Below are 20,959 nucleotides of genomic sequence, written 5' to 3'. Positions count from 1 at the left end.
ATTAGAACCTCTCGGGTAAAGACCTCAAAATTTTTCCAACAACCTTAGCTTCAGGGATTTTTTCACTGAGTGTGAAACAAGAATTTACGATGTCACTAAGTTTAGCATAAAAATCATCAAACGTCTCATCATCATGCATAAAAAGAGTTTCAAAAGAAGATGTTAGGCGTTGAAGTTTTGACCTTTTAACAGAAGTAGTACCCTCGTGAATAGTTTCAAAAATGTCCCAAGCCTCTTTTGCTACCTCACACGTGCAAATACGACGAAACTCTTCAGGTGTAACAGAGCAAAAAAGGGAATTGAGAGCCTTATTGTTCCAACTCGAGTTTTGATAGTCGAATGCATCCTATTCATCAAGAGGTTTGGGGATATTAACACCATCAATGGTGACAATAGGTTCACATCGCCCATAGATCACACAGTGCCAAACTTTCTTATCGATAGATTTTAAAAACGCTCTCATATGAGCTTTCCAATAAGAATAGTTTGTACCATCAAGTAACAGAGGTCTATGGGTCGAGTTACCTTCGCGAATTGAATCCATATCACCAATCACACAAAATCACACTCCTATAGTTTTGATAAAAACAAAGAGTGACCTGTTCTGATACCAATTGAAAAACCTAAGTGATACGTGATTAGATCAAGATTAATTGTATCAATTCCCAAACGATTTGAAACTAACAATCTAAATCATCTAGCACGTACAAAAGTTATTTAGATTGTCGCTTTTAAAATAATAAATTGACACAAACGATTTTTACGTGGAAAAATCACAATTTGAGCACCTTCAATTGTGATTAAAAAACCACTGACAAAACGTCACTAATCAATCCACTATGAAAGGAAGAAAAAATACAAATTTTACCAAAACAAACTACCCAAATTCAATCAATTTGTCTTCAACAATCAGTATTTCTTTCACAGCAACCTTCGCCTCTGAATTGATCACTTTGATGTTGAATTCACAACATCCATGTCGAATCAATGACTGCTCAAAACATCAAACTCCTTCAAATACTCCTCACTTGAATCTTTGGATTCCACCGAAGAAGAACACTCTTGTTGTTGAATAACCAAACAATCCTTTGATATATGCTTGTCAAATCATGAGTTTAAAACTCAATCAAATACCAAAGAAAACTAGCAAACTAGCCCTAGAAGAAAACCCTAGAACCCTTAAAAAAGATTTGGAAGCATTAAACCTAAAAACGGACTTAAATACACATATATATATATATAGAAAACAAGGGCCGCGAACCCCGCTCGACCGCAGGACATGTCGCTCCAGCGGAGTCACTAAAACGCGTGCAATAAAACAGGTCTACACTCGAGCACTGAAACTCACGCTCGAGTGCAAAAACACACCTCCTCGTAGTTTTACAGACAAGTCAAACTACTGAGAAGGTACAAACTCTGCTCGAGCGCATCTTTGCCTGCCTAAGCAGGAAGACCAAAAACACAAGGACAATTACAATGCATTTAACCCAAACTTGTTTACACAATTGGCAACAAGTAGGGACTTAACACACGTATTCTAGTCTCCTCGGTTGAGCGAGAGATCCTTCGCTCAAGCGACCTTCGCGGCCCAATTTTCTATAACTATGTGTTTCAATCAGATTTTAGGGTTATGGCTTCCAGATCTTCTTCTTGGGTATTAGCGTTTTCTTTTGGAGCTTCTTTGCTTGTTTCCTTTGATATCTTTGAGAGTTAAATCATGAATTGAGTGGATTATATCAAATGATTTGTTTGTTTTATTTATCCAATACAAAAGAGAGAGTTGTTCTTTGGCAAATTCCGTAGAATTTGGGCCAGAAGCTTTGGTGGATTCTAGAGTGGCTCATCGTCGTGGATTCAACATCGGCATTGTGGATTCAACGTTAGGCAAGACAATTCCGAAGTGAAGACCGTGATGGAAAAGGCATATAGGGGTCGTTCAATTCGAGCATGGATTTGCTAGGTAATTGTGAGTACACTTGTATAATTCTTTTTGCCTTCTTAGTGGATTATTTTGTGGCTTTTGCCCGTGATTTTTTTTTTATCACAATTGGAGGCGCTCTAATTGTGATTTTTCTACGTTAAAATCATTGTGTCGATTTATATTGATTATTTGATTGGGATTGTTATTTACTGGTTAAAATTAATACATAATCACAAATTAATATCTAGGGGATTTCTAGATTTTTCAGATAATATAAATAATGTTACATATATTTCAAAAATTATCTAATAATTTTTAAAATACAACTTATCATATCATTTTGATTAAAATAATAATAATATTAAAAAAATTGTTAGTATATCATTTTCCTTATATATCATCAAATAAAAGGGTTCAACCTTAACCTAGAGAGAAAGAGAGATAACATGGATAGCAGAGAGAGGAAGATCAATGTTCTAATGCTACCATGGTTGGCACATGGTTTAGACACCCATTTTTGACCGCCCTTAAGACTTGAGCACCACTGATGTTTTGCTTGGCGGAGAAAGGTGTGCAGGGCAAATGTTCAGTTTCTTCGGCAAGGAGAGAGGCAAATCCTTCAAAACACTTTGTTTAGGGGTTTGAAGTTGAAGAAAAGAGGAGAAGAGGGGAGAAGCCAAGTTGGAGAAGAAGATAGGCAAGAATTGCTAAGAGAGGGACGAGCAGTCCTCGCTAAATCAAGCTTATTTGTCTATACACTTTGAGTTAAGGTATGAGGCCACCACCGTTGGAAATAAGACTTTCGGGGCTTCATTTTTCATTCAAGAATCTCTTAAATCCGAGTCTGGAGGGCGGAGATATGATTGGTTGAAGTTGGGCATCATCCCGGTTGGACCGAAACTGAGCAGCCTTCACCAAAACAAGCATAACTTTTTATACAGTAGGAATTTTGATGCAAGGCTGGTGCCATTGGAAAGCTTACTTCCGGGGCTTCAATTTGCACATAAGATTGACCTGAAAAAGGAGTTCATATGAAGAAGTTATGCCCGTTTGAAGTTAGACCTGCAGAGCAGATTTTTCCTGCCGGCCGGCCAAACATTATGCCGACCGGCCAGAACAGATGGCCGACCGGCCAAATAGATTACCGACCGGCAGATTAAAGTAGCCGACCGACCTTTTTTGCTAGCCGATGACCTTCCGGAGTATTCTACAGATTGAATGGATGCTAGCTGTGGCAGCTGGAATGCACAGACCCTGCTCCCCATGCACGTGTATGGCTGTTTTGCACCCTTTGCACACCCTTTGAACCCCCTAACCTTCTAGAAGCTTGAACCCTTTGGCCAAGCTTCTTGGAGAAGCTTGGCCAGCTGTTTTAGCTTCCTCTAGAAGCCTTGCACCCCCCCTTGAACCCCTTTGACCCCTTTCCCTTTACTTAGCTTGTAAGTTAAGTGCTTCCCTTGCCTTATATAAGCACCATTCCTCTCCCTTTGTCTAGGTTGGATGGTTTGAAGCAAAAAAACCAGCGATATACCATGTATATCTGATATACATACATACAACCCTCGATCTCTCTCCATATCTCTCTCATTCAATCATCAAATACCCTTGTTCTTGGGCCATTTCTTCACCAATCCATAGCACCACACCCCTACACTTCATTCCAGCACATTGGAGGTCATTTGCAGAGGCTAGGAGCACCCAAACTTCAACCAAAAGTTGTTGGTTCATTGGTCTACAAAGGTGAGTCCTCTTCTTCCCTTTTCTAGCCTATTCTTGCATCATATCTAAGCCATAGTTGCTTGTATATTTGAGCTCCGGCCAAAACTGAAAGTAGCCTTTTTTTGAGCTGTATTTCATCTTTCACTAAGGGTCTTACCCTGTTTGAGCCCCCCATCTTGCACTTGCTTCAATATCTACTTGTATGTCAATATTCTTGCATGCTTCACTAGCCTATCATTTTTCTATTTTTGGACCATAGTCATAACTGAAAGTGGCCTTATTTTGACCTTCTTAACATGTTTTATTAAGGGTCTTTGCTTGTTTGGTAAATGCTTTGTATACCTCATGTTATAGCCACTTTGGAGCCTCATTTTGCAATGCATTTCTAGCATGTTTGTATACTGATTTCGGGGCTGCCATGAACTTTAAATGTGCATATTTTTGGTCCCTCTTCAATGTTGTAGAAGGGCATTTTTCAGTTTGGGCTTTGCACATACCACTTGCTTCTTTGGCCACCTTTTGGCCCATTTTCTTGCATCAGAGCTTAGCCATATCTATGTTTGTTTTTGGGGTTTTTATAGTTCTGTAAAGTGGCTTATTTTGGGCCCCTCTTCAATGTTGTTGAAGGGCCCTAACATGCTTGGGGTCAGCAGCTGTGAGTTGCTTCATAATCTCATGTTTAGTGCCGTTTTTGTATGCCATTTTAACCCTATCTTTGTTTGCTGTTTGGCCATGTCATAAACTGTAAAAATGCTTGTCTCAGGGCTGTCTTGCTTCTGTCTTCATGCTCCATGTCCATATTGTACATGCTTTGTATAGCTGTAAGCCATTTCATGTGCCTAATCTTGCATTTTGGGATTTATTCCATGCGTTGAGTGTCGTTTCGTTATGTTTCGGGGCTGTTTTGCATCACCTATTGCCTCTGAAATTTGCATGCATATTGTCCATGTTTGTGCCTTTCCAATGCGTCGAAAAGTGGCTTCATTATGCTTAAGTCTTAGACCATGTATCTATGCATGTTTGCATGTCATTTGCCTCCATGCACTTAGCATTTTGGCCACTATTTTGGGCCTAACTAGAGCTGCCTAATTCATGTTTAAGACCATCCTTTGCTTATTTGCATGCTCACCTTGCATGTTTGCTTGTATCGGCATGTTGCATCCTTAGCTCGAATGCCTAAGTTGCATTGCATCTTGCATGCATCACCTTGCCTCTTGAGATGAGTATGATAGAGGTTAGGCCTCCTTGTGTGTTTATTTGGTTTGCATGCATTTTGAAATTGACGTTGCACACTTGATTCTTTGGGCCATCATGCATGGAAATGCGTGATTGGTGGTCCGAGAATTGGGGCACATCCTCGTTTGAGTCATTAACATGATAAGGAATGTGATGGGTGCATAAATTGCTTGAATTGCATTGCCATGCAAGATTTTGCCCTCTGCTGCTGTGAGTTGCTGGTTTTGCAGGGATTTATTGCCGGCCGGTAGTATTTAGTGCCGACCGGCAGTCAATCGATGGCCGGTGGATCTATTTTGTGCCGGTGACTAAATGCTACTGCCGGTGGAAATTCTGCTCAGCCGATGATATCCCCCAGTGTCCTGAGAGGCATCCCTGAGACTTTGGCAGTTTTCAAAGGACCAGAGCAGGGAAAATAGAGGCAAACTATGCATGGCAGTGCGATTCCGAGCCAGTCCCGAGCATGTGTTGCATCTGGCCCTCGCCCCGAGGCGGTTTACTGTTTTTCTTTAGTTTAGTTAATTTGTTAATTAATTAAGCAATTTGTAATATTTAATTAGCTTGCGTAGTTAATTAATTTGTATTATTATTTTGGTCCCTCCGAGTGAGGGCATATTTGTAATAAGTGTGCGTGCGTGTGATGTATGTCTTCCAACCCCACTTCTTTCTTCCCTTTTATTTACTTGCTTATGATGGTAGATTAGGGCACATTTATTTTAGCATACCTTATGCTATGCATGCGTGCATTCATGCATTTGTTGACATGCATCAGGCTCGGCACATCATGCTAACTGCATTTGTACTTTAATTTCAAAATTGAATACGTGCATCAATTGATTGCATCTCACATGCCATGCTTAGGTTAGCCGAGCCTACTTCAATTGCATCCCGTATGTGTTGCATTAGTCAATCTAACATGAACTAGGACATGCATGTTTGCTAACTAGTTTATTGTTTTGGCACGGAGTACGATGTAAGTGTTTATGCTTTAGCATCCTGCATGCGTGTGAGTGTTGCCATGACAGTATGCTTAACATATGGCTAGATGCTTATGTGTTATAAATTGTTTGAATGCCTGTGGGTGAAGGTTGGATTGTTTGAGTTGGAAAAACTCGTTGAAATCCGTATTTTAGCCTACTTGCGAGTAGCAAATTCCAAAACATTTTCCCAAAACAAACGGATATGCAATGTTTATTTCCAAATTAGGCAATCTAGTCTATACTTGTTTGCTGTGTGCATCACATAGTAACCTAGGCTAATAACCGGACAAGGACACACAAAGTTTTCAAAAATAGATATCATGGTTAGTAGAGGCCGATCTTTGATCGGGCGAGCGGGGGTGCTCACGAAGTGACCTTCCCAATCGTACCCAAGTTCCCGAGCCGAGGCAACTTTGGTGATGACGGACACGTGGCCTTTGGCACCGAGTCAGGGTTTCCTAAATTTCCCATTAAAAAAACATTTAGGTGGCGACTCTGTATTTGGCAAAGCAGTCCATGTTTGGCACTTCTTTCAAAAATCAGTTTTCTCAAAACGATTTGCCGGATTTGGACTCTTTGGTTCAGACTTAGAACCGTGACAAATTTGAGAGTCCTGAGCTGTAGTGACCCCAAATGAACAGAACGGGAGCTCGTTCCTCCCGGGGCGTTCGGGGACGTCTACAGTTTCTGGCGACTCTGCTGGGGATTTAGAGAACTTGACTCAAACTCATGATATCTGTTTTTAATTTCACTTATGTGTTTCTTTGCATTGCATGTGCATTGGTGCGCCTAGGACACCGTGTTTGCCATCTGCCATTCCTGAATGGTTTGCCGGAGGCTTGTCTTGTCAAGGCATGACCATAAGGCTGACCGGTTATGGGCTCTGACAGTATGGAAACACAAACCCCGGTTTTACCGGGGCACCCTTTTTGACCATTCGACCTAGTGCATATTCAGAATCCATAGTGACCATTCCAAGCTAGGACAGGTTGCTTACCCGATTATAGGTTGTTTGAAACCACTACGTGCGTAGTGAAACCCTAGCTCCTGACAAAATAGGACAGGGAAACCCTACCCCAACATAGGGGTGTTTTGGCTCTTTTTACTTGCTATGTGCTTTTAGAGTGTATCTCTATAGGAATGCATGTATCAGTTTGCAAGTTTGGGCATCAGGCCTGTGGGCATCAGTATTTGGGGAATCAGTTTTACCTGAGGGTATCAATTTTGGGACAGATATTTGGGGAACAGTGATCAGTGTTGAGCACAGTCATTCCACTATGATCATATCCGAGCTGAGATGCTGTCTGTTTTCTCTTTTGCAAGGTAGTCCTGGAACCATAGCTTTAGAAGGCTCCGATATCCCCCGGGTACATTGGACTAGTGCTGATAGACTTTGTTAGGTCAGAAATTCAATTCAAGGGCAACCAGTGTTCTTTCGCCGAGGCAAGGCAAAGAAGGGCCAGACAGGGCTCATTGGTTCATCTGATCCGACAGTCACCAGCCACATCACCTTTGTTCAGACTCAGCAGACCATGATGGCACAGGGTTCAGAAGAATTTGTGGCCGTGATAGCAGCGTTAAATCAGGGAACTGCCATGCAGGCTGAGACCAGTATTGAAACGCAGCGCCCATCTGGGGTATCTGCCTCACATCCAGCTTTGGGACCCCAGCCAAACTTTGACCCACTTCCGCCGGTTGAAGATTTGCAGTGTCTGAATTCTCGGGAAAGGTTGACTCAAGCTCAGGTGCTCAGACCCCTGGTGCAGCCTACTGAGAGGCTTCGACCCTTTCATGTTAATGAGCTCAACCCGACTACAGTGAAGATTGCGAACCTTGAGAAGCAATTCAAAAAGGCCCAGGGCCTTAACTCCATTCCCGACATTGAGGATGGGCACACCGAGGCTGCCGTTCGGCTCCCAGATAGATTCAAAATGCCATGTATTGACCGTTTCGACGGGTCTGGAGATCCAATGGTACATATCCGACTTTTCTTGGATGACCTAAAGCCGATGGGACTGACTAAGCCACAGAAACTCTCTCTATATGGAAGAACCCTGTCGGGTGTAGCAGCCACTTGGTACACTAAGTTGGAGGACAAAGTGAAGCAAGACTGGGAAGAATTGGCTGAGGCCTTTGTTAATCAGTATTCCTACAATACCCAAGTTGAAATGACCATGCAAGAGCTTGAAACAACCCGCCAGAACCCAACAGAGCCTTTTGTGGAATTTGTAGCAAGGTGGAGGGCAAAGGCAGCACAGATGACAGATCGCCCTTCTGAGAGGGATCAAGTGCAAATGATGGTGCGAAACCTTGAGCATGATATGTTGCAAAAGTTGATAGTCGCTCCATTATTCACTTTCAAAAGTTTGCATGAACTGGGGGTTCAGGTCGAGAATGCGTTCAACAGCGGGATCATTCCCAGAACAAGTGAACCGACAAGGAGGGCGATTGCAGGGAGTACCAATGTTGGTAGTAGCGTCATTCCCAAACCCACCGAGATCAATGCAGTCGCCACAGCCAACCCTTTTGCCAAACCAAGCCTACAAATAGCCGGTCCAGCTCGAGCTCAGGGAAGAACTTTCACTCCCCTCTATATGAGCTTGACTAGCGCACTAAAAGCCTTGATGGAACGAGGGCATGTCAAACCCCTCGATCCTCAACCTCTGCCTAACCCACTTCCAACCAGGCATAATCCCTCCAAGTACTGTATGTACCATCAGTAGCGCGGTCATGGCACCGACCGTTGCTACCGCCTTCGTCATGAGGTCCAAAATCTCATCGACAACCGGACGATAGCTCCACCTTCAGCCCCCGATGACCAAGTACCTCATCCACATCTCAATCTGATCCACACACTGGCCGTCCCTTACGACCCCAGCGTATACATCACCCCAGCCCATCTACCCAAGCCTGAGGTGTTTATCCCAGAAAGCATGGACTTATGCATGATGGGTGCATCTGAACCCCAATCATTTCAAACCCACGAACCCACTACTTCTGAGCTGATGAAAATGATTGAAGACCTTCAGAGAACTGTGGCAGATTTGGCCTTTGGGGTTTTGGCCCCATCGTCAACTACATCACATACCAGGGAGTTCATGTCTAAAGGGTCCCCAACCTCGAGACGAGTTGCATTGGAAGAAGGCCACTCCCTTGACAAAATGAAGGCAAGTGGTAAGAACAAGGTAGGGGCAGGCATTGGTCCCCATGAACACCTTCGGTGGGATATTGAGGCTTTGAAAGCTGAGGGACTGAACAAAGAGCAAGTCCTCGCAGTTGTTACAAAAACTGTGGATGACACTTTCGCCACTCAGAATGAGAGCAGTCTGAATCAAGGGGCAAGCCAGGAGAAAGGCCTTTGTACGAGGAATGTTCCTTTCAGCCCTAATCCCGTGCTCGGAAACGATCAGAAAACCCAGTCAACGCCTGCCAATCCCTTTGCTGGTGCATCCAGCAAAACTCCACAAACCTCAAAATATCCACCTCGAGGCCAGAGGGTGTTCGCACTACTGTACATGTCTCTATCAGCGGCCTTTAGGATCCTGATTAGAGAGGGGAATTTGAAACCCTTGGAGCCGCGACCACTGCCAGATAGACTTCCTTCCTCCCATGATCTGACCAAGTACTGTGCCTTTCATCAGCAAGTCGGCCATGTCACTGATGGTTGTTTCCGTCTTCGCCACGAAATACAAGATCTGATTAACAATAAGGTCATCGCCACACCAACTCAGCGAAGTCTATCGTCATTGGATCAGTGAACCTGGGGGATAATGTGATGTGATCGGGGGGATGAACCACCTGCGGATGGCGCTCGATTTACTCCAGATGTGGTGTATGGCACGCACTATTTTGAGCATTTGTGAATGCTAGTTTTGTACATTCTGACTTGGGTATTGGGTCAATCTTGTTGTGTTGTTTTGAATCTGTTTTGAGTTAGTCTTTTTGTTTCAGGTCTGTCTTATTGTATCGAGTCAGTCCTGTTTTGTTAGAGTCAGGTGATTTCAAGGGTGTTAACTTGGATATCGCTTGCTTGTTTTGCGTTTGTCCTTTTGCTTTCTTTTGAGTCTGTTTCTGCCGGGGAGCCAGTTGTGCCAACAGATTTGAATGGAACAGCAGTGATTTTCACACTCTTGTGTTTGCTTCTGCCGTGTGCCAGTTGTGCCAGAAATTCTAAATGAGATGGCAGTATTTGACTAGAAGCTGTGTCTTTTCTGTGCCTTGAATTCATTGCATCGACCTAAGTTTTCAAAAACTTTTTTCGAAACATTGTAAGAAAAACAAAGAGGAAGGGATTCCTCAAGTTTTGCAAAACTTTGATCAATTTGAGAAAAGGAGAGGCATGCTATGCCTTTAATGAATGAAACCATGCTTGTTAGCGTGAGTACTGAGAAGGATCCTGGCTTGATCCAGATTGGTCCTACACTGTCTTCAGCGTGAGCGATTTGTCGCTTTCCTAAAAGATTACAAAAACTGTTTTGCGCGGTCCTGTGAAGACTTGTGTGGAATCACTCTTGAGATTGTGCAGCCTAGGATTACTCTCAGCCTCAAGATTCAATCCATTTGTTTTCGAACCTTGAACCCATTCAGAACGTTCAACGATCAACCGCCATGTGAGGCCTGTGTGGCCAGATTCAAAGCAGCCCTCGAACAAGAGGCAAGAAAGTCAGATCAAGAAGATCAGATTTCATCAGAAGAGGCTTGCGAAGCTAGAACAAAAGCACCCCTCGAACTAGGGGCAAAAATGTCCGATATGCTCGAAGAGCCGAAGATGGATCATTCAATAAATCAATGCAACGGCCACTCTCCTGGATACGGATGGCTGCAAAATCCTAAAACCATTTGGCATGGACTTGTTACACTTTTACCCTTTGAGAGGCTCGCTGGGCCGAAAATCCGGAAGGGCGACCCAGGCAAAAGTTAGAGCAAGAGAAAAGAACAAAAAAAAAAAAAAAAAAAAAAGCAAAAAAAATGAAAAAAAAGAAAGAAAAAAAAATGAAAAAAGAATGAAAAAGAATGAAAAGATACAAAAATTGAAAAAAAAAAAGGGGAAGAACAAAGCTCGCAAGGTCGAAAACCCGCAAAGGGCGGCCTTGGCAAAAGTTAGAGCGCAAAGGAGAGGTTTAATACCCGAGTGTACCTTAACCCCGAACTACGTAAGGCTTGATTCCCATCTTTAGGATACGTAGGCAACTTCATTCTGAAGTTCAGCTGTAAAACAATTCGATTGTGTCCATGCGATGGTTCTGGTCATCTTTGTCTTCTATGTATCTGAGGATTTGGTTGTGTTCGTCACTCTGAGGACTACCTACAATGCACTGCGGTGCCATCCAAACAAGGGGCAACTTTCCGTTGCCATTCAATGTGCCGCGGTGCCGTTCAAACAAGGGGCAACTTTCCGTTGCCATGCAGTTCCCCTCAAGCAAGGGGCAATTTTCCTTCGAATCTGAAGTTGTGCATCTCAAGAGCAGGTTCCGTACTCGTTGAGCAGTGGCCTTTTGCAAAAATAGTTTTTGAGAATTTTTAATGAAGTTGACTAATTTTCTCTCAAAAATTATTCCATTTTTCCAAAACTGGACCATTTCTTGGACCCCAAAAAGGGAAAATTTTCAGTGCTCACAGCCTAACTTGCATGATTTCAAATCAGAAAATCGAAAAAGCTCGTTAATCTAACTCTCATTTTGATCAAAATTGTTTTAGAAAGCCAAAACAAAAAATGGTCAAATTGATGAAATAGGGGCACAGTTGAGTGAGGCTTCCTGTCTTTTCCTCGTTGTCAATGCATTTGCCAGAAAGGGCACTCTACTTGCCAGAAAGGGCATCGTATTTGCCAGAAGAGGGCACAACTGAAGTTAGCAGAAAAGGGCTGAAAGCTCTCAACATCCTCCAAGTAGCGAGGTATCAAGCCAAGTGCAAAGCACGAACTGGAATGATCTGATCACGTCCAAACTCCCCGGTGGAGCATCATCAACCAATGTCAATTACAGATCTGCTGTACATCCAGCCGCATCACAACCCCTCTGTGGGAGAAACTCACTGTTGTGAACAAGAAGAAGAATCTAGCGGAATGCTAGGGGCAAGAGCCCGCAACTTTCTGTTTGTCCATCAACCACCCAGGGGAGGGATGAAAAAATGAGAGATTGAAGAATAGAGAGATGTGCGCTGAGAGAAAAAGTGAGAAAAGGGCTTTTTTCAGAAAAACAGAGCCTGAGGGCCGAGTGATGTGAGAATCACAAATGAGAAAGGGTGGGAAACAATACCTGGAGAAACTGGCTCCTCGTGCACTGAGAGGTCTCTCGCCTTTGTAACACAGCTGAGTGTTGTGTTTGTGCATTTTGTCTGTCTCGATTCTTGTTTTGAGTCGCTTCGAGTGTTACTCAATGTGTTTAGGTTGTTTACCTTTATTTTTTTCCTTGTCGAGTCGTTTTGGCTGTTGCCAGTCGTCGGCTCAATACCCGGTTAAGAACTCATTTCTCAATTTCCAAAAAAATCATCTTGTGCTCAGAGTGCTGTGCCATTCTCCACATTTGTTCAAAACAGTATTTGTTCTTTCATAAAACTGCAGGGTCCACCCCCGATAAGTATGAACAGTAGAACAAGGACCTATCTGAAGCTATGTAGGTTCCAGACTGCAAAGCAAAAGAAAAAAAGGAAAATTTGGAGCATCTAAGGGTGTTCCAGCTTTGGCAAGATCCGAGACTGCATTTCAGGTGCACCTTCCCAGATCTCGCCATTTCTCTGGAGTATGAGTGTATCTCAACCCCAAGTGTAAGCCTGCTTCAAGTCAGAATGGCAATTAAAACAGCAACAGATGTTATCTCTTGCCAACATAAACAGGGTGTGCCCTTTTTGAGCTGAGTCTGTTACAAAGTCCTCCAAAAGGTAAATCGGAGGCACCAGAGTACATGTTTGATGCCCTTCCATTGCATAGAATGTGCACTTTCATATACACTTCTGTGACATGCGTGCCGCACATCGTTATGATTCATGCATAGAATATGTTTGCTTTCGATTCTGCATAGAATTTGCTTTCAATATTGCATAGAATATGCTCCTGTTTCTTGCATAGAAAATGCTCATATCTTTTGCATAGAAAATGCACTCTTCCATACTTGCATAGAAAATGCACCTCATTTGCATAGAACATGCATTCACTCGCACTATCTTGTGCACTTACACTTTGTATCTCACTAGCACTGTCTTGTGTATCTTGTGGTTGTATCTCACTCGCGCTGTTTAGCGCATCGCACTGTTTTGTGCATTGCATTTCAATCGCGCTGTTTAGCGTACCGCACTGTTTAGTGCATTTCAAAATCAATCGCGCTGTTTAGCGTATCGCACTGTTTAGTGCATTTCAAATCACTCGTGCTGTTTAGCGTATCGCACTGTTTAGTGCATTTCAATCGCGCTATTTTGCATATTGCACTGTTTTGTGCAGTTTATCATTCGCGCTATTTTGCGCACCTCAATCGCACTGTTTTGTGCAGTTTATCATTCGCGCTATTTTGCGCACCTCAATCGCACTGTTTTGTGCAGTTTATCATTCGCACTATTTTGCGCATTGCATTGTTTTGTGCAGTTTACATTCGCGCTATTTTGCGCACCTCAATCGCACTGTTTTGTGCAGTTTATCATTCGTGCTATTTTGCACATCGCACTGTTTTGTGCAGTTTACATTTCGCGCTATTTCGCGCACCTCAATCGCACTTTCTTGTGCATTTCAAATCACTCGCACTGTCTTGTGCATTTCAAATCACTCGTGTTTTCTTGCGCATCGCACTGTTTTGTGCAGTTTATCACTCGCGCTCCCTTGCGCATCGCACTGTCTTGTGCATGTTTAATCACTCGCGCTGTTTAGCGTATCGCACTGTCTTGTGCATTTCAAATCACTCACGCTTTCTTGCGCATCGCACTATTTTGTGCAGTTTACACTCGCGCTCTGTTGCGTATCGCACTATCTTGTGCATTTCATTACATGCTCTCTCTCATCTTGCATAGAAAATGCTTGTAGGATTCGTCAGTTCATTGCGTCGCACTGTTTTGTGCACCTTACTTGCATTTTGCATGCATCCTATCGCGCTATCTTGCGCACCTCACTTGTACTTGTTAGTACATTGCATTGATTTGAGTACAAACCGGCTTCGCGTAGCGTATAAGTCCAATTGTCAAAGTCTTCTTTCATATCATTTGCATCCTGCCCCTGAACTACGCTGGTTTGATTCCTTGCAAGGGGATACGTAGGCAGCCTGCGGGCACAACCATTCATTCATTTGTATTTTGTTTATTTGTCCAAGTCTTCGGCCTTGTCAAAAATGGGTCATCTCTGGGCATTGACATTCACTCCCGTCATTGTTATGACTTTCGAGTTCTGTCAAAGAGGGGCAACTGTAGACACCCATTTTTGACCGCCCTTAAGACTTGGGCACCACTGATGTTTTGCTTGGCGGAGAAAGGTGTGCAGGGCAAATGTTCAATTTCTTCGGCAAGGAGAGAGGAAAATCCTTCAAAACACTTTGTTTAGGGGTTTGAAGTTGAAGAAAAGAGGAGAAGAGGGGAGAAGCCAAGTTGGAGAAGAAAATAGGCAAGAATTGCTAAGAGAGGGACGAGCAGTCCTCGCTAAATCAAGCTTATTTGTCTATACACTTTGATTTAAGGTATGAGGCCACCACCGTTGGAAATAAGACTTTCGGGGCTTCATTTTTCATTCAAGAATCTCTTAAATCCGAGTCCGGAGGGCGGAGATATGATTGGTTGAAGTTGGGCATCATCCCGGTTGGATCGAAACTGAGCAGCCTTCACCAAACCAAGCATAACTTTTTATACAGTAGGAATTTTGATGCAAGTCTGGTTCCATTGGAAAGCTTACTTCCGGGGCTTCAATTTGGACAAACGATTGACCTGTAAAGGAGTTCATATGAAGAAGTTATGCCCGTTTGAAGTTAGACCTGCAAAGCAGATTTTTCTTGCCGGCCGGCCAAACATTATGCCGACCGGCCAAATAGATGGCCGACCGGCCAGAACAGATGGCCAACTGGCCAAATAGATTGCCGACCGGCAGATTAAAGTAGCCGACCGACCTTTTTTGCTAGCCGATGACCTTCCGGAGTATTCTACAGATTGAATGGATGCCAGCTGTGGCAGCTGGAATGCACAGACCCTGCTCCCTATACACGTGTATGGCTGTTTTGCACCCTTTGCACACCCTTTGAACCCCCTAACCTTCTAGAAGCTTGAACCCTTTGGCCAAGCTTCTTGGAGAAGCTTGGTCAGCTGTTTTAGCTTCCTCTAGAAGCCTTGCACCCCCCCTTGAACCCCTTTGACCCCTTTCCCTTTACTTAGCTTGTAAGTTAAGTGCTTCCCTTGCCTTATATAAGCACCATTCCTCTCCCTTTGTCTAAGTTGGATGGTTTGAAGCAAAAAAACCAGCGATATACCATGTATATTTGATGTACATACATACAACCCTCGATCTCTCTCCATATCTCTCTCATTCAATCATCAAATACCCTTGTTCTTGGGCCATTTCTTCACCAATCCATAGCACCACACCCCTACACTTCATTCCAGCACATTGGAGGTCATTTGCAGAGGCTAAGAGCACCCAAACTTCAACCAAAAGCTGTTGGTTCATTGGTCTACAAAGGTGAGTCCTCTTCTTCCCTTTTCTAGCCTATTCTTGCATCATATCTAAGCCATAGTTGCTTGTATATTTGAGCTCCGGCCAAAACTGAAAGTAGCCTTTTTTTGAGCTGTATTTCATCTTTCACTAAGGGTCTTATCCTGTTTGAGCCCCCCATCTTGCACTTGCTTCAATATCTACTTGTATGTCAATATTCTTGCATGCTTCACTAGCCTATCATTTTTCTATTTTTGGACCATGGTCAGAACTGAAAGTGGCCTTATTTTGACCTTCTTAACATGTTTTATTAAGGGTCTTTGCTTGTTTGGTGAATGCTTTGTATACCTCATGTTATAGCCACTTTGGAGCCTCATTTTGCATTGCATTTCTAGGATGTTTGTATACTGATTTCGGGGCTACCATGAACTTTAAATGTGCATATTTTTGGTCCCTCTTCAATGTTGTAGAAGGGAATTTTTCAGTTTGGGCTTTGCACATACCACTTGCTTCTTTGGCCACCTTTTGGCCCATTTTCTTGCATCAGAGCTTAGCCATATCTATGTTTGTTTTTGGGGTTTTTACAGTTCTGTAAAGTGGCTTATTTTGGGCCCCACTTCAATGTTGTTGAAGGGCCCTAACATGCTTGGGGTCAGCAGCTGTGAGTTACTTCATAATCTCATGTTTAGGGCCTTTTTTGTATGCCATTTTAACCCTATCTTTGCTTGCTGTTTGGCCATGTCATAAACTGTAAAAATGCTTGTCTCAGGGCTGTCTTGCTTCTGTCTTCATGCTCCATGTCCATATTGTACATGCTTTGTATAGCTGTAAGCCATTTCATGTGCCTAATCTTGCATTTCGGGATTTATTCCATGCGTTGAGTGTCGTTTCGTTATGTTTCGGGGCTGTTTTGCATCACCTATCGCCTCTGAAATTTGCATGCAAATTGTCCATGTTTGTGCCTTTCAAATGCGTCGAAAAGTGGCTTCATTATGCTTAAGTCTTGGACCATGTATCTATGCATGTTTGCATGTCATTTGCCTCCATGCACTTAGCATTTTGGCCACTGTTTTGGGTCTAACTAGAGCTGCCTAATTCATGTTTAAGACCATCCTTTGCTTATTTGCATGCTCACCTTGCATGTTTGCTTGTATCGGCATGTTGCATCCTTAGCTCGAATGCCTAAGTTGCATTGCATCTTGCATGCATCACCTTGCCTCTTGAGATGAGTATGATAGAGGTTAGGCCTCCTTGTGTGTTTATTTGGTTTGCATGCATTTTGAAATTGAAGTTGCACACTTGATTCTTTGGGCCATCATGCATGGAAATGCGTGATTGGTGGTCCGAGAATTGGGGCACATCCTCCTTTGAGTCATTAACATGATAAGGAATGTGATGGGTGCATAAATTGCTTGAATTGCATTGCCATGCAAGATTTTGCCCTCTGCTGCTGTGAGTTGCTGGTTCTGCAGGGATTTATTGCCGGCCGGCAGTATTTAGTGCCGACCGGCAGTCAATCGATGGCCGGTGGATCTATTTTGTGCCGGTGACTAAATGCTACTGCCGGTGGAAATTCTGCTCAGCCGATGATATCCCCCAGTGTCCTAAGAGGCATCCCTGAGACTTTGGCAGTTTTCAGAGGAGCAGAGCAGGGAAAACAGAGGCAAACTATGCATGGCAGTGCGATTCCGAGCCAGTCCCGAGCATGTGTTGCATCTGGCCCTCGCCCCGAGGCGGTTTACTGTTTTTCTTTAGTTTAGTTAATTTGTTAATTAATTAAGCAATTTGTAATATTTAATTAGCTTGCGTAGTTAATTAATTTGTATTATTATTTTGGTCCCTCCGAGTGAGGGCATATTTGTAATAAGTGTGCGTGCGTGTGATGTATGTCTTCCAACCCCACTTCTTTCTTCCCTTTTATTTACTTGCTTATGATGGTAGATTAGGGCACATTTATTTTAGCATACCTTATGCTATGCATGCGTGCATTCATGCATTTGTTGACATGCATCAGGCTCGGCACATCATGCTAACTGCATTTGTACTTTAATTTCAAAATTGAATACGTGCATCAATTGATTGCATCTCACATGCCATGCTTAGGTTAGCCGAGCCTACTTCAATTGCATCCCGTATGTGTTGCATTAGTCAATCTAACATGAACTAGGACATGCATGTTTGCTAACTAGTTTATTGTTTTCACACAGAATACGATGTAAGTGTTTATGCTTTAGCATCCTGCATGCGTGTGAGTGTTGCCATGACAGTATGCTTAACATATGGCTAGATGCTTATGTGTTATAAATTGTTTGAATGCCTGTGGGTGAAGGTTGGATTGTTTGAGTTGGAAAAACTCGTTGAAATCCGTATTTTAGCCTACTTGCGAGTAGCAAATTCCAAAACATTTTCCCAAAACAAACGGATATGCAATGTTTATTTCCAAATTAGGTAATCTAGTCTATACTTGTTTGCTGTGTGCATCACATAGTAACCTAGGCTAATAACCGGATAAGGACACACAAAGTTTTCAAAAATAGATATCATGGTTAGTAGAGGCCGATCTTTGATCGGGCGAGCGGGGGTGCTCACGAAGTGACCTTCCCAATCGTACCCAAGTTCCCGAGCCGAGGCAACTTTGGTGATGACGGACACGTGGCCTTTGGCACCGAGTCAGGGTTTCCTAAATTTCCCATTAAAAAAACATTTAGGTGGCGACTCTGTATTTGGCAAAGCAGTCCATGTTTGGCACTTCTTTCAAAAATCAGTTTTCTCAAAACGATTTGCCGGATTTGGACTCTTTGGTTCAGACTTAGAACCGTGACAAATTTGAGAGTCTTGAGCTGTAGTGACCCCAAATGAACAGAACGGGAGCTCGTTCCTCCCGGGGCGTTCGGGGACGTCTACACATGGTCACACATCTCCCTTCTTAGAGCTAGCCAAAAAGCTAACACATAGAAAGTTCCAGATATACTTTTGTTCAACACCCATCATTCTCAATTCTATCAAGAAAAAGCTAGATCATAACAACAACTACAACTTTCTCTCAATAAAACTAGTAGAATTTCATCTGCCCACCTCACCAGACCTCCCTCCTTGCTACCACACCACCAATGGCCTCCCAACCCACATCATGACAACCTTAAAAACCACTTTCAACATGTCCAGTCCGATCTTCTCTGGCATCCTCAAAACCCTAAATCCAGACCTAGTAATCTACGACCACAACCAGCCTTGGGCTGCAACGATTGCTTCTTCGCATAACTTCCCAGCCGTTCAATTCCTGATATTTGGAGTAGAGTCTTTTTCTGTCACTCTTCACATGTTCAAGAACTCGGGCAAGCCTTTCCTGTTCAAAGAAATCTTTTTTCGGGATTTCAAGACTCTGATGAGTCGCGACATGGTCGAGTCATGGTTGAAGAAGTGAGGAAAAACAAGTACAAATACTTGGAGCCCAGGAAGCAGTCTTGTGAGATTGTTTTGATCAAGAGTTTTAGAGATCTAGAGGGAAAGTATATTGATTATTTATCGGTTTTAGCTGAGAAAAAGATTGTCCTTGTAGGTTCACTTGTTGAAGATCCCATCAACAAGGATGAGGATTTGCAGATCATTGATTGGCTTGACAAGAAAGATGTGTCCTCAACTGTGTTCGTTTCTTTTGGGAGTTAGTGTTTTTTATCCAAGGATGAGATTGAAGAGTTGGCTCATGGGTTAGAGTTTAGTGAGGCTAATTTCATATGGGTTGTTAAGTTTTCTTTGGGAGAGAAAATTAGGGTTTCAGAAACACTGCCTGAGGGGTTTCTTGTGAGGGTTGAAGAGAGGGGATTGATTGTTGAGGATTGGGCCCCACAAGCTAAAATTTTAAGGCATTCAAGCACTGGTGAATTTGTGAGTCACTATGGGTGGAGTTCTTTGGTGGAAAGTATGAATTTTGGTGTTCCAATTATATCCATGCCAATGCAACTTGATCAGCCATTGAATGTTAGGTTGGATAGGAGGTTGGTGTTGGTTTAGAGGTCATGAGAGATGAGAATGAGAGGTTTAATGGAAAAAGAAATAGCACAAGTTTTTAGGAAATTTATGGTGGAGGAAAATGGGAAGGGTATAAGGAATAAGGCAATGAGACTTACTGAGAAGATAAGAAGGAAAGGGGAGGAAGAGATAGATGGGGCAGTTGAAGAGTTGGTTAAATTTTGCAAAGAGAGAAATGTATTAGAAAAATGATGATGGAGATTTCATTATTTTGTATTGTTTGGATGGTTTCAAATTGGAAGAGACCTTTAATTTGGACTCATTTCCTTGTTTTTCCCATTAAATTGCAGTCTAAGGAATCCTTTGGTTATGTTGTATGATCAAGGCATTGGATCTTCTTTCTTTATAGCTTTCTGTTTTTTGTTCTAAAATATTCATATTTGTTGAACCATATTTTAAGTTTTAATGATGTAATATAATTATAACTATATATCCAATTCAATGCTCTATCTAGATTTCTTTATTTATTGTAGGTGTCATATGGGAACATAACTGGCAGTAACATGGGAATGACCATGGATTAATATTATATGAATAATCATACTAATAAAAATTTTACACCGAATCCATATTAAAAAGATATAACAACGACATTTATGAAATTATAATGAACCCATCATCATATGTAGAAATGTACAAAAATTTTAGCTTAGATTATATGACATTTTTTTTTTAAAGAGTGATAGCAGCACCAAAACTAGCATTTCATATGAGTAATGCTACATGTACGGGAAAGAAATACACCTTCTCGTATAATCCTGTTGACTAAGTCTACGCTCCTCCGTACAACGTCGCTTTATCACCTGAAAACACAAACGTGAACTAGCCGGCAGGTGTGTGCCGGAAACCTCTCCGATGCCTAAGTCAGCAAACTTGACAAATAGACAAAGCTCTGTGTATTTAGAAAGCAAAGTTGTGTGTTACCTCTCCCAAGGTGATGTTTGTGAGCTTTTATAGGTTTCGTGTGGCACAATCCTAGTGGGACTTCTATTCCTCCATGCAGAGTCCTTCTAGGATTCATACTCCTAAAGGATAATGCTTATCCCTCAACACCCCCCTCACTGCTTAAACCAAGTGAGATGGTTTTATCATGGCCGAACTACCACACGACCGAAGTAAATACGACTCTGCTTAGCCGCAGAGTGAGCCGAACTAACCTTAATTCGGCTCTTCCCCATACTATTCTTACTTCGGCTTCTCATGTACAACTCATGGTATAGTTAAACCGAACTAACATGTCAAGACCGGTTCAACACTAAGACCGGTATAACTCCGAAGCATTTCTAGGCCAGTAACTTCAATCTTCTTTCGGACCGGACTAACTCCAAAACATCCACAAGACCGGAGTAACTTATACGGCCATTCTACTCGGCCCTTCGTACTGCAGCCCAAAGCAGCCCATTTACCTAGCTCGGCCCAATTTCCATATAAATTACCCTCTCAATTGCCCCTTTAATTCCA

At 42.7% G+C, this 20,959-nt stretch overlaps 1 pseudogene; it reads left to right on the top strand.

Annotated features, from left to right (window-relative positions):
- Window positions 1-18,877: 18,877 nt before the first annotated feature.
- LOC114273844 (UDP-glucosyltransferase 29 pseudogene) lies at window positions 18,878-19,480 on the top strand (annotated as a pseudogene).
- Window positions 19,481-20,959: the final 1,479 nt, after the last annotated feature.

The sequence above is a fragment of the Camellia sinensis genome, chromosome 1 (genome assembly GCF_055761805.1).
Source record: "Camellia sinensis isolate YWXY chromosome 1, ASM5576180v1, whole genome shotgun sequence".
NCBI classification, from domain to species: Eukaryota; Viridiplantae; Streptophyta; class Magnoliopsida; order Ericales; family Theaceae; genus Camellia; species Camellia sinensis.
Note: the sequence above shows the minus strand (reverse complement) of the source record. Positions and strands in the feature narration are given on the sequence as shown.